The sequence below is a fragment of the Coregonus clupeaformis genome, chromosome 21 (assembly GCF_020615455.1).
Source record: "Coregonus clupeaformis isolate EN_2021a chromosome 21, ASM2061545v1, whole genome shotgun sequence".
Taxonomy (NCBI): domain Eukaryota; kingdom Metazoa; phylum Chordata; class Actinopteri; order Salmoniformes; family Salmonidae; genus Coregonus; species Coregonus clupeaformis.
In genome coordinates, this window is record NC_059212.1 from 46,928,095 (window position 1) to 46,940,386 (window position 12,292).

The window sequence follows — 12,292 nt, forward strand, 5'->3', positions numbered from 1 at the left end:
AATCTGTCCTTTGACCAGCTAGTGGACATGTCCATCCGGCTGGATACCCTGCTGGCCACCCGCGGACGTCCCGAGATGGGGTCGTCCATTCCATCCCCCAGCACCTCCGAGCCGATCCCGATGGTGCTCGGGGGTGCTGGCGCTAGAGGGAGAAGGAGAGAGAATCCGAGGGGGGCCGTCCCCTGCACCAGCTGTGGCCGTGGAGGACACACTGCGGCTAGGTGCTGGGGAGGATCTCCAGGGAATCGTGACAACAGGTCGCGCACTGGAGAGTCATTTCAGGTGAGTAGGCGCCCCACTCACCCAGAGCTCTCTGTTGTTCACTTTTGTATACCTGTAGTATTTCCTCAGGTTGCATCTCATTCCCAGCATAAGGCGCTAGTCGATTCAGGCGCAGCTGGGAATTTTATTGATCGGAAATTTTGTTCTAGGTTAGGGATTCCCCTCCTGCCCGTTGATACACTCTTTCCTGTCCATGCCCTAGATAGCCGCCCGTTGGGGTCTGGGTTGATTAGAGAAGTCACAGCGCCACTAAAGATGAAGACGCAGGGGGGTCATGAGGAGATTATTCAGTTGTACCTAATTGACTCTCCTGCGTATCCCGTGGTGCTGGGGCTTCCTTGGTTAGTCACCCATGACCCCACCATTTCGTGGCAACAGAGGGCTCTCAAGGAATGGTCTGGCCATTGTGTTGGGCAATGTCTAGGTGTTTCCGTGGGGGCGACCACGGTGGAGAGTCCGAACCAAGTGCCCGCAATGCACATTCCCCCTGAGTATGAGGATTTGGCACTCGTGTTCAGCAAGACGAGGGCGACGCGATTGCCACCTCATAGGCAGGGAGATTGTGCGATATACCTCCAGACAGGTGCGGCACTTCCGCGGAGTCATGTGTATCCTCTGTCTCAAGAGGAGACGGCGGCTATGGAGACATACATAGCTGAGTCCCTGAAACAGGGATACATACGGCCCTCCACTTCCCCTGCGTCCTCAAGTTTCTTTTTTGTGAAGAAGAAAGATGGAGGTTTGCGCCCGTGTATTGATTATCATAGTCTCAATCAGATCACTGTGAAATACAGTTACCCTCTTCCTCTGATTGCGAGTATGACTGAATCATTACGCGGGGCGCGGTTCTTCACAAAACTGGATCTCAGGAGCGCTTATAACTTGGTGCGCATTAGGGAGGGGGATGAATGGGAGACAGCATTTAGTACCACCTCAGGTCATTATGAGTGTCTTGTCATGCCATACGGGTTAATGAATGCTCCTTCAGTCTTCCAATCATTTGTGGACGAGATCTTCCGGGACCTGCATGGGCAGGGAGTGGTAGTGTACATTGATGACATCTTAGTGTACTCTGCTACACGTGCCGAGAATGTAGCCCTGGTACGCCGAGTGTTGGGGAGACTGTTGGAGCATGACTTGTATGTCAAGGCAGAGAAATGTCTGTTTTTCCAGGAGTCCATCTCCTTCTTGGGTCATCGGTTGTCCGCGTCAGGGGTGAAGATGGAGATTGACCGTGTGTCAGCCATGCGTAACTGGCAAACCCCAACCACTGTGAAAGAGGTGCAGCAGTTTTGGGGTTTTGCCAATTACTACCGGAGGTTTATCCGGGGTTTTGGACAGGTAGCAGCTCCCATTACTTCCCTGCTGAAGGGGGGCCTGGTGCGTTTGCAGTGGTCAGCTGAGGCGGACAGGGCGTTTTGTAAACTGAAGGACATGTTCACCTCGGCTCTGGTGCTGGCGCACCCGGACCCTGCTTTAGGGTTCCAAGTAGAGGTGGACGCGTCAGAGGTCGGTATTGGGGCAGTACTGTCGCAACGCTCAGGCACGCCACCTAAGCTCCGTCCCTGCGCTTTTTATTCTAAGAAGCTCAGCCCGGCGTAGAGTAATTATGACGTAGGAGACAGGGAGCTGTTAGCCGTGGTTCAAGCCCTAAAGGTGTGGAGGCATTGGCTTGAGGGGGCTCAACACCCTTTTCTCATTCTGACCGACCATCGTAACCTGGAGTACATCCGGGCAGCTAGGAGATTAAACCCTCGTCAGGCTAGGTGGAACATGTTCCTGACCCGGTTCGTTTTTAAGATCACGTACATCCCAGGGTCCCAGAACGGTAAGGCAGACGTCCTGTCCCGGTGGTATGACACAGAGGAGAGGTCCATTGAGCCCACTCCCATTCTGCCGGAGTGTTGTCTGGTGGCACCGGTGGTATGGGAGGTCGATGCGGAAATTGAGCGGGCGTTACGCACCGACCCTACTCCCCCAGAGTGTCCAGTGGGTCGGACGTACGTGCCGCTCGAGGTCCGTGATCGGCTCATTTATTGGGCTCATACGTCACCCTCCTCTGGACATCCAGGTATTGGCCGGACAGTGCACTGCCTTAGTGTTAAATACTGGTGGCCAACATTGGCTAAGGACATGAGGGTTTATGTCTCCTCCTGCTCGGTGTGCGCTCAGTGTAAGGCGCCTAGACACCTGCCCAGGGGGAAGTTACAACCCCTGCCCGTTCCACAACGGCCGTGGTCTCACCTCTCGGTGGACTTTGTCACGGACCTTCCCCCCTCCCAGGGGAATACCACTATTCTGGTCATTGTGGATCGGTTCTCTAAGGCCTGTCATCTCATTCCTATGCCGGGTCTCCCTACTGCCCTACAGACCGCTGAGGCTTTGTTCACCCACGTCTTCCGGCACTACGGGGTTCCCGAGGATATAGTGTCTGATCGGGGTCCCCAGTTCACCTCTAGAGTCTGGAGGGCGTTCATGGAACGCTTGGGGGTCTCGGTTAGCCTTACCTCGGGTTACCACCCGGAGAGTAATGGGCAGATGGAGAGAGTAAACCAGGATGTGGGTAGGTTTCTGAGATCCTATTGCCAGGGCCGGCCGGAGGAGTGGTCGGGGTATATCCCCTGGGCAGAGATGGCTCAGAACTCTCTCCGCCACTCCTCTACTAACCTGACCCCTTTTCAGTGTGTGTTGGGTTATCAGCCGGTTCTGGCACCATGGCATCAGAGCCAGATCGAGGCTCCTGCGGTGGATGAGTGGTTTCGGCGCTCGGAGGAGACGTGGAACGCTGCCCATGTCCATCTGCAGCGGGCCATCCGCAGGCAGAAGGCGAGCGCATACCGCATACGCAGGGTCCAGTCTACGCCCCTGGAGATCGAGTCTGGCTCTCGACTCGAAACCTGCCCCTTCGCCTGCCCTGCCGGAAGCTTGGCCGGCGGTTTGTGGGGCCATTTAAAGTCCTGAGGAGATTGAATGAGGTGTGTTACAGGTTGCAACTGCCCAATGACTATCATATTAACCCCTCATTCCATGTGTCTCTCCTCAGGCTGGTGGTAGCTGGTCCACTCCAGGAGAGTGAGATAAGGCAGACCCCTCCGCCCCCACTGGACATCGAGGGGGCTCCGACGTACTCAGTCCGGTACATCGTGGATTCGAGACGTCGGATGGGGGGTCTACAATATCTCGTGGAGTGGGAGGGGTACGGTCCGGAGGAATGGTGCTGGGTGCCTCTGAGGGACATTTTAGATCCATCCCTCCTGACTGAGTTCCATCGCAGTCATCCTACGCGCCCCGCTCCATGTCCTCCTGGCCGTCCTCGAGGCCGGGGTCGGCGCACGGCTGGGGCCGCGCGTCAAGGGAGGGGTACTGTCACGGATTCCGCCGAGGCTGCTCCTCCTCCTTGTTCGGGCAGGCTTCGGCGTTCGTCGTCCCCGGAGTACTAGCTGCTACCGTTTGATGTTCTCTGTGTTTGTTTGGTTTTGTCTGTTTTGGTGCACCTGTGTCTTATCCTGTCCTGATTATGTCACCTATAAGTTTCCTTTGTTTTTGGTTGTAGTTGTGTGTTGTTGTACGCCTGTCCGTTGGGGCTTTGGATTTTGCATTATTGTTACTGAGCGTATTGTCGCTCTGTTTCGCGCATCGCTTATGTTTAGTGTTTTCCGCACTGTTTTGCGTATCGCTCGCCTCCTTTGTTTGAGGCCCTTTATTTTGTATTATCTTTTGCTGACAAGTAAAGTCTGTTTTGGACTAAGCTTCTGTGTCCTGCGCCTGACTCCACCACCACATCCACCTCAAAACACTGACACTCAGTCCTTCCGTCTGTGTTTCATTATTGAAAAACAGAGAAGCCTCAGTCCTTCCGTCTGTGTTTCATTATTAAAAAACAGAGAAGACTCAGTCTTTCTGTCTGTGTTTCATTATTGAAAAACAGAGAAGACTCAGTCTTTCTGTCTGTGTTTCATTATTGAAAAACAGAGAAGACTCAGCCCTTCTTTCTTTGATTCATTATTGAAAAACAGAGAAGCCTCAGTCCTTCCGTCTGTGTTTCATTATTGAAAAACAGAGAAAACTCAGTCCTTCGGTCTGTGTTTCATTACTGAAAAACAGAGAAGACTCCTTTTTTCTGTCTGTGATTCATTATTGAAAAACAGAGAAGACTCAGTTCTTCTGTCTGTGGTTCATTATTGAAAAATTGAGAAGACTCAGTCCTTCTGTCTGTGTTTCATTATTGAAAAACAGAGAGGACTCAGTTCTTCTGTCCGTGTTTAATTATTGCTGATTAAAGTTACATTTTATAGGTCTTTCATCTTCTCACATCACAGACAGAGGATTAGCTAGAGTGATTTCCCCTGTCCGTCGTCCTGGTCTGTGTTCCAAATGGCATCCTAATCCAACAGAAGTGCACTACAAAGAGAATAGGGTGCCATTTGGGATGCATAACTAGAGCATCAAATTCTCCCTTTAACGGAGCCTACCTCTGACCTTCTGTTTGTGTGTTTGTGTGTGTGTGTGTGTGTGTGTGTGTGTGTGTGTGTGTGTGTGTGTGTGTGTGTGTGTGTGTGTGTGTGTTTTGTGTGTGTCTCCTTGCTCAATCGTGCGCATAGTCAGAAGGAAACCAGCCAATTCATTACATCTCTGAGTGATTTTTTTTATTAGACCACAGACTAGAGCTAGCTTGCTCCCAGATCGGTTTGTGCTCCTGAAAACTCCATTGATGTCGTTGTCAAACCAAACATGGCGATTCCATAAGGAGTTTGCAAGCGAGAATAAACAGACTGGCACTGAGGCTTGAATTAAGATTTGTAGAGAAATGACAAGAGAGAGAGAGAAAGAGTGACCTGGATAGTGTATGAAGCAAATAAGCTACCTGATCAAAAGTATGTGGACACCTGCTTGTCGAACATCTCAATACAAAATCATGGGCATTAATATGGAGTTGGTCATCCCTTTGCTGCTTTAACAGCCTCCACTCTTCTGGGAAGGTTTTCCGCTATATGTTGGAACGTTGCTGCGGGGACTTGCTTCCATTCAGCCAAAAGAGCATTAGTGAGGTTGGGCACTCATGTTGGGCGATTAGGCCTGGCTCGCAGTCAGCGTTCCAATTCATCCCAAAGGTGTTCGATGGGGTTGAGGTCAGGGCTCTGTGCAGGCCAGTCAAGTTCTTCCACACCGATCTTGACAAACCATTTCTGTATAGACCTCGCTTTGTGCACGGGGGCATTGTCATGCTGAAACAGGAAAGGATCTTCCCCAAATTGTTGTCACAAAGTTGGAAGCACAGAATCGTCTAGAATGTAATTGTATGCTGTAGCGTTAAGATTTCCCTTCACTGGAACTAAGGGGCCTAGCCCGAACCATGAAAGACATTGCTTCCAGAGGCAGTTTGGAACTCGGTAGTGAGTGTTGCAACCGAGGACAGATAATTTTTACACACTACACGCTTCAGCACTCGGCTGTCCCGTTCTATGAGCTTGTGTGGCCTACCACTTTTCGGCTGAGCCGTTGTTGCTCCTAGATGTTTCCACTTCACAATAACAGCACTTACAGTTGACCGGGGAAGCTCTAGCAGGGCAGACATTTTCCAAACTGACTTGTTGGAAGGTGGCATCCTATGACGGTGCCACGTTGAAAGTCACTGAGCTCTTCAGTAAGACCATTCTACTGCCAATGTTTGTCTATGGAGATTGCACGGCTCGATTTTATACACCTGTCAGCAACGGTGCCCTTGCTGATGGAAGGAGGTTTTCACTCAAAATCTCACGATACATGGCCCCATTCATTCTTTCCTTTACACGGATCAGTCGTCCTGGTCCCTTTGCAGAAAAACAGCCCCAAAGCATGATGTTTCCACCCTCATACTTCACAGTAGGTATGGTGTTCTTTGGATGCAACTCAGCATTCTTTGTCCTCCAAACACGACGAGTTGAGTTTTTACCAAAAAGTTCTATTTTGGTTTCATCTGACCATATGACATTCTCCCAATCCTCATCTGGATCATCCAAATGCACTCTAGCAAACTTCAGACGGGCCTGGACATGTACTGGCTTAAGCAGGGGGACACGTCTGGCACTGCAGGATTTGAGTCCCTGGCGGCGTAGTGTGTTACTGATGGTAGGCTTTGTTACTTTGGTCCCAGCTCTCTGCAGGTCATTCACTAGGTCCCCCCATGTGGTTCTGGGATTTTTGCTCACCGTTCTTGTGATCATTTTGACCGCACGGTGTGAGATCTTGCGTGGAGCCCCAGATCGAGGGAGATTATCAGTGGTCTTGTATGTCTTCCATTTCCTAATAATTGCTCCCACAGTTGATTTCTTCAAACCAAGCTGCTTACCTATTGCAGATTCAGTCTTCCCAGCCTGGTGCAGGTCTACAATTTTGTTTCTGGTGTCCTTTGACAGCTCTTTGGTCTTGGCCATAGTGGAGTTTGGAGTGTAACTGTTTGAGGTTGTGGACAGGTGTCTTTTATACTGATAACAAGTTCAAACAGGTGCCATTAATACAGGTAACGAGTGGAGGACAGAGGAGCCTCTTAAAGAAGAAGTTACAGGTCTGTGAGGGCCAGAAATCTTGCTTGTTTGTAGGTGACCAAATACTTATTTTCCACCATAATTTGCAAATAAATTCATAAAAAATCCTACAATGTGATTTTCTGGAAAAAAAATTCTCAATTTGTCTGTCATAGTTGACGTGTACCTATGATGAAAATTACAGGCCTCTCTCATCTTTTTAAGTGGGAGAACTTGCACAATTTGTGGCTGACAAAATACATTTTTTCCCCACTGTAAGTACTGAATAAAAGTGGGCCCAACATGAATCCTTGTGGGACTCAAATTAAAATTCAAAATTAAATTCAAAAATCAAAAATATCGAATACAAGTCATTGATTCTAGTTCTCAAAAAAATTGTTTTATAATTTATAATTTAAATTAATTTAATTTTCTGAACTGTATGTCTATAAGATCAAGATTTATTTATTTTCAGACGTACAGTATATACCTATAAGAACATATACAGTTGAAGTCGGAAGTTTACATACACTTAGGTTGGAGTCATAAAAACTCGTTTTTCATCCACTCCACACATTTTTGTTAACAAACTATAGTTTTGGCAAGTCGGTTAGGACATCTAATTTGTGCATGACACAAGTAATTTTTCCAATAATTGTTTACAGACAGATTATTTCACTTATAATTCACTTTATCACAATTCCAGTGGGTCAGAAGTTTACATACACTAAGTTGACTGTGCCTTTAAACAGCTTGGAAAATTCCAGAGAATAATGTGATGGCTTTAGAAGCTTCTGATAGGCTAATTGACATCATTTGAGTCAATTGGAGGTGTACCTGTGGATGTATTTCAAGGCCTACCTTCAAACTCAGTGCATCTTTGCTTGAAATCATGGGAAAATCTAAAGAAATCAGCCAAGACCTCAGAAAAATAAATTGTACACCTCCACAAGTCTGGTTCATACTAAGGAGAAATGTCAAAACGGCTGAAGGTACAACGTTCATCTGTACAAACAATAGTATGCACGTATATACACCATGGGACCACGCAGCCATCATACCGCTCAGGAAGGAGACGCGTTCTGTCTCCTAGAGATGAACGTACTTTGGTGCGAAAAGTGCAACTCAATCCCAGAACAACAGCAAAGGACCTTGTGAAGATGCTGGAGGAAACAAGTACAAAAGTATCTATATCCACAGTAAAACTAGTCCTATATCAACATAACCTGAAAGGCCGCTCAGCAAGGAAGAAGCCACTGCTCCAAAACCGCCCAAAAAAAGCCAGACTATGGTTTGCAACTGCACATGGGGACAAAGATCGTATTTTTGGAGAAATATCCTCTGGTCTGATTAAACAAAAATAGAACTGTTTGGCCATAATGACCATCATTATGTTTGGAGGAAAAAGGGGGTGCTTGCAAGCCGAAGAATACCGTCCCAACCGTGAAGCACGTGGGTGGCAGTATCATGCTGTGGGGGTACTTTGCTGCAGGAGGGACTGGTACACTTCACAAAATAGATGGCATCATGAGGAAGGAAAATTATGTGGACATATTGAAGCAACATCTCAAGACATCAGTCAGGAAGGTAAAGCTTGGTCGCAAATGGGTCTTCCAAATGGACATTGACCCCAAGCATAATTCCAAAGTTGTGGCAAAATGGCTTAAGGACAACAAAGTCAAGGTATTTGAGTGACCATCACAAAGCCCTGACCTCAATCCTATAGAAAATGCGTGGGCAGAACTGATAAAGCATGTGCGAGCAAGGAGGCCTACAAATCTGACTCAGTTACACCAGCTCTGTCAGGAGGAATGGGCCAAAATTCACCCAACTTATTGTGGGAAGCTTGTGGAAGGCTACCCGAAACATTTGACCCAAGTTACACAATTTAAAGGCAATGCTACCAAATACTAATTGAGTGTATGTAAACTTCTGACCCACTGGGACTGTGATGAAAGAAATAAAAGCTGAAATAAATCATTCTCTCTACTATTATTCTGACATTTCACATTCTTAAAATAAAGTGGTGATCCTAACTGACCTACGACAGGGAATCCTTACTAGGATTAAATGTCAGGAATTGTGAAAAACTGAGTTTAAATGTATTTGGCTAAGGTGTATGTAAACTTCCGACTTCAACTGTATGTACGTTACCGTTCAAAGTTTGTGATCATTTAGAAATGTCCTTGTTTTCTAAAGAAAAGCAATTTTTTGGTCCATTAAAATAACATCAAATTGATCAGAAATACAGTGTAGACATTGTTAATGTTGTAAATGGCTATTGTAGCTGGAAACGGCTGATTTTTTATGGAATATCTACATAGGCGTACAGAGGCCCATTATCAGCAACCATCAGTCCTGTGTTCCAATGGCACGTTGTGTTTGCTAATCCAAGTTTATCATTTTAAAAGGCTAATTGATCATTAGAAAACCCTTTTGCAATTATGTTAGCACAGCTGAAAACTATTGTGCTGATTAAAGAACAATAAAGTTGAGTATCTGGAGCATCAGCAATTGTGGGTCCGATTACAGGCTCAAAATGGCCAGAAACAAAGAATTTCCTTCTGAAACTCATCAGTCTATTCTTGTTCTGAGAAATGAAGGCTATTCCATGCGAGAAATTGCCAAGAAACTGAAGATCTCGTACAACGCTGTGTACTACTCCCTTCACAGAACAGCGCAAACTGGCTCTAACCAGAATAGAAAGAGGAGTGGGAGGCTCCGTTGCACAACTGAGCAAGAGGACAAATACATTAGAGTGTCTAATTTGAGAACCAGACGCCTCACAGGTCCTCAACTGGCAGCTTCATTAAATAGTACCCGCAAAACACCAGTCTCAACGTCAACAGTGAAGAGGCGACTCCGGGATGGTGACCTTCTAGGCAGAGTTGCAAAGAAAAAGCCATATCTCAGACTGGCCAATAAAAATAAAAGATTAAGATGGGCAAAAGAACACAGACACTGGACAGAGCAAGATTGGAAAAAAGTGTTATGGACAGACGAATCGAAGTTTGAGGTGTTCGGATCACAAAGAGGAATGTTTGTGAGACGCAGACCAAATGAAAAGATGCTGGAGGAGTGCTTGATGCCATCTGTCAAGCATGTTGGAGGCAATGTTATGGTCTGGGGGTGCTTTGGGGGTGGTAAAGTGGGAGATTTGTACAGGGTAAAAGGGATCTTGAAGAAGGAAGGCTTTCACTCCATTTTGCAACGCCATGCCATACCATGTGGACGGCGCTTGATTGGAGCCAATTTCCTCCTACAACAGGACAATGACCTAAAGCAGAGCTCCAAACTGTGCAATAACTATTTAGGGAAGAAGCAGGTGGCTGGTATTCTGTCTATAATGGAGTGGCCAGCACAGTCACCGGATCTCAACCCTTTTGAGCTGTTGTGGGAGCAGCTTGACCGTAAGAAGTGCCCATCAAGCCTATTCAACTTGTGGGAGGTGCTTCAGGAAGCATGGGGTGAAATCTCTTCAGATTACCTCAACAAATTGACAACTAGAATGCCAAAGGTCTGCAAGGCTGTAATTGCTGCAAATGGAGGATTCTTTGACGAAAGCAAAGTTTGAAGGACACAATTATTATTATTTCAATTAAAAATCATTAGTTCTAACCTTGTCAATGACTACGTTTCCTATGCATTTTGCTATATTTCCTATTCTAACTCATTTCATGTATGTTTTCATGGAAAACAAGGACATTTCTAAGTGACCCTAAACTTTTGAACGGCCCCGTGTAGCTCAGTTGGTAGAGCATGGTGCTTCGAACGCCAGGGTTTTGGGTTCGATTCCCACGGTGGGCCAGTGGGGCCAGTATGAAAATGTATGCACTCACTCACTGTAAATCTCTCTGGATAAGAGCGTCTGCTAAATGACTAAAATGTAGTGAATTTTTGTCAATGTTATACAATACAAGGCAGAGTCTTGCTTTTGGTATTTATGCATGCAAACCTGGCAACCCATGTACACCACATTGTATATTATATTGGTCTGGACTGGCACTGGCACTGGCACTGCAGCATGTCTACATATTGTATATATTGATGTGAACCTGGTCTTCACTCTGGTGTAGTCATCCTTATCTTTAGGGGTTTGTTCATTTACGTGAAGGAATCTAAAGACCCTTCGTACGTACCTTCGCTGTCTGGAACCGTGAGGTGGGGAACAATTCACTGTGTCACGCAGCCCATTGGTCTGTTAGTGTGTTTGTGTGTGTGTGCGTGTGAACACAGTGAATTGTTAAGGTGTATCAGTTGTCAGAGCACCTTACCGATCACTGCACCTGTACACAGCCCATCTGAAATTAGCCCACCCAACTACCTCATCCCTATATTGTTATTTATTTTGCTCTTTTGCACCCCAGTATCTCTATTTGCACATAATCTCTTGCACATCTAGCATTCCAGTGTTAATACTATTGTAATTATTCTGCACTATAGCCTATTTATTGCCTTACCTCCATAACTTGCTACATTTGCACACACTGTATATATATTTTCTGTTGTATTTTTGACTTTATGTTTTTTACCCCATATGTAACTCTGTGTTGTTTTTATTGCACTGCTTTGCTTTATCTTGGCCAGGTCGCAGTTGTAAATGAGAACCTGTTCTCAACTGGCTTACCTGGTTAAATAAAGGTGAAATAAAAAAAATAAAAATAAAAAATGTGTGTGTATTTGAAAAAAATTCAGAGGCCCAGGAGCCTTTACCGGTTGAGTATGTACCCCACTGAGCTATAAGGCCAGGCAGGCTCATTTAAAGGGAACTGTGTGTTTAGTTTATACATTCAGGTTTTGCTTGAGGAAGTCAAGACATTTCAAAACGGACAGAATATGTACCCGTTTGATCAAGAGTCAAATGGCAAAAGTTTCCAACAACCATTTATATTATTTTTTTGTATTTAAAATGATTTGCTGTGGTTGAAAGAAAATGAACACATCCGATTGGTTAATACGGTAGCCTGTACCGTCTTTAAAAAAATCCCCAACAGTCAAATACATGTCAAATGTATTATATAAAACAGTACATCATATAACATTATTACACCACTACATATCTACAATACAAAATGTTTAATACTGCCATACAACAATATCACAATGTGCATGTGTCTGTACCTTTTTGTGTGTGTCTCTTCACAGTCCCCGTTGTTCCATAAGGTGTATTTTTACCAATTTTTTAAAATCTAATTTTACTGCTTGCATCAGTTACCTGATGTGGAATAGAGTTCCATGTAGTCATGGCTCTATGTAGTACTGTGCGGCTCCCATAGTCTGTTCTTGACTTGGGGACTGTGAAGAGGCCTCTGGTGGCATGTCTTGTGGGGTATGCATGGGTGTCCGAGCTGTGTGCCAGTATTCCAAACAGACAGCTCGGTACATTCAGCTTGTCAACACCTCAAAAACAAGCAGTGATGAATTCAATCTCTCTTCTACTCTGAGCAAGGAGAGACTGACATGCATGTCATTAATGTTAGCTCTCTGTGTACTTTTAAGGGCCAGCC

The 12,292-nt window shown here is 45.9% G+C and overlaps 1 non-coding gene across 1 annotated transcript; it reads left to right on the plus strand.

Annotated features, from left to right (window-relative positions):
* Positions 1–10,517: 10,517 nt before the first annotated feature.
* Positions 10,518–10,593, plus strand: trnar-ucg. Its single transcript has one exon. It is a non-coding gene; the product is annotated as a tRNA-Arg (tRNA).
* Positions 10,594–12,292: the final 1,699 nt, after the last annotated feature.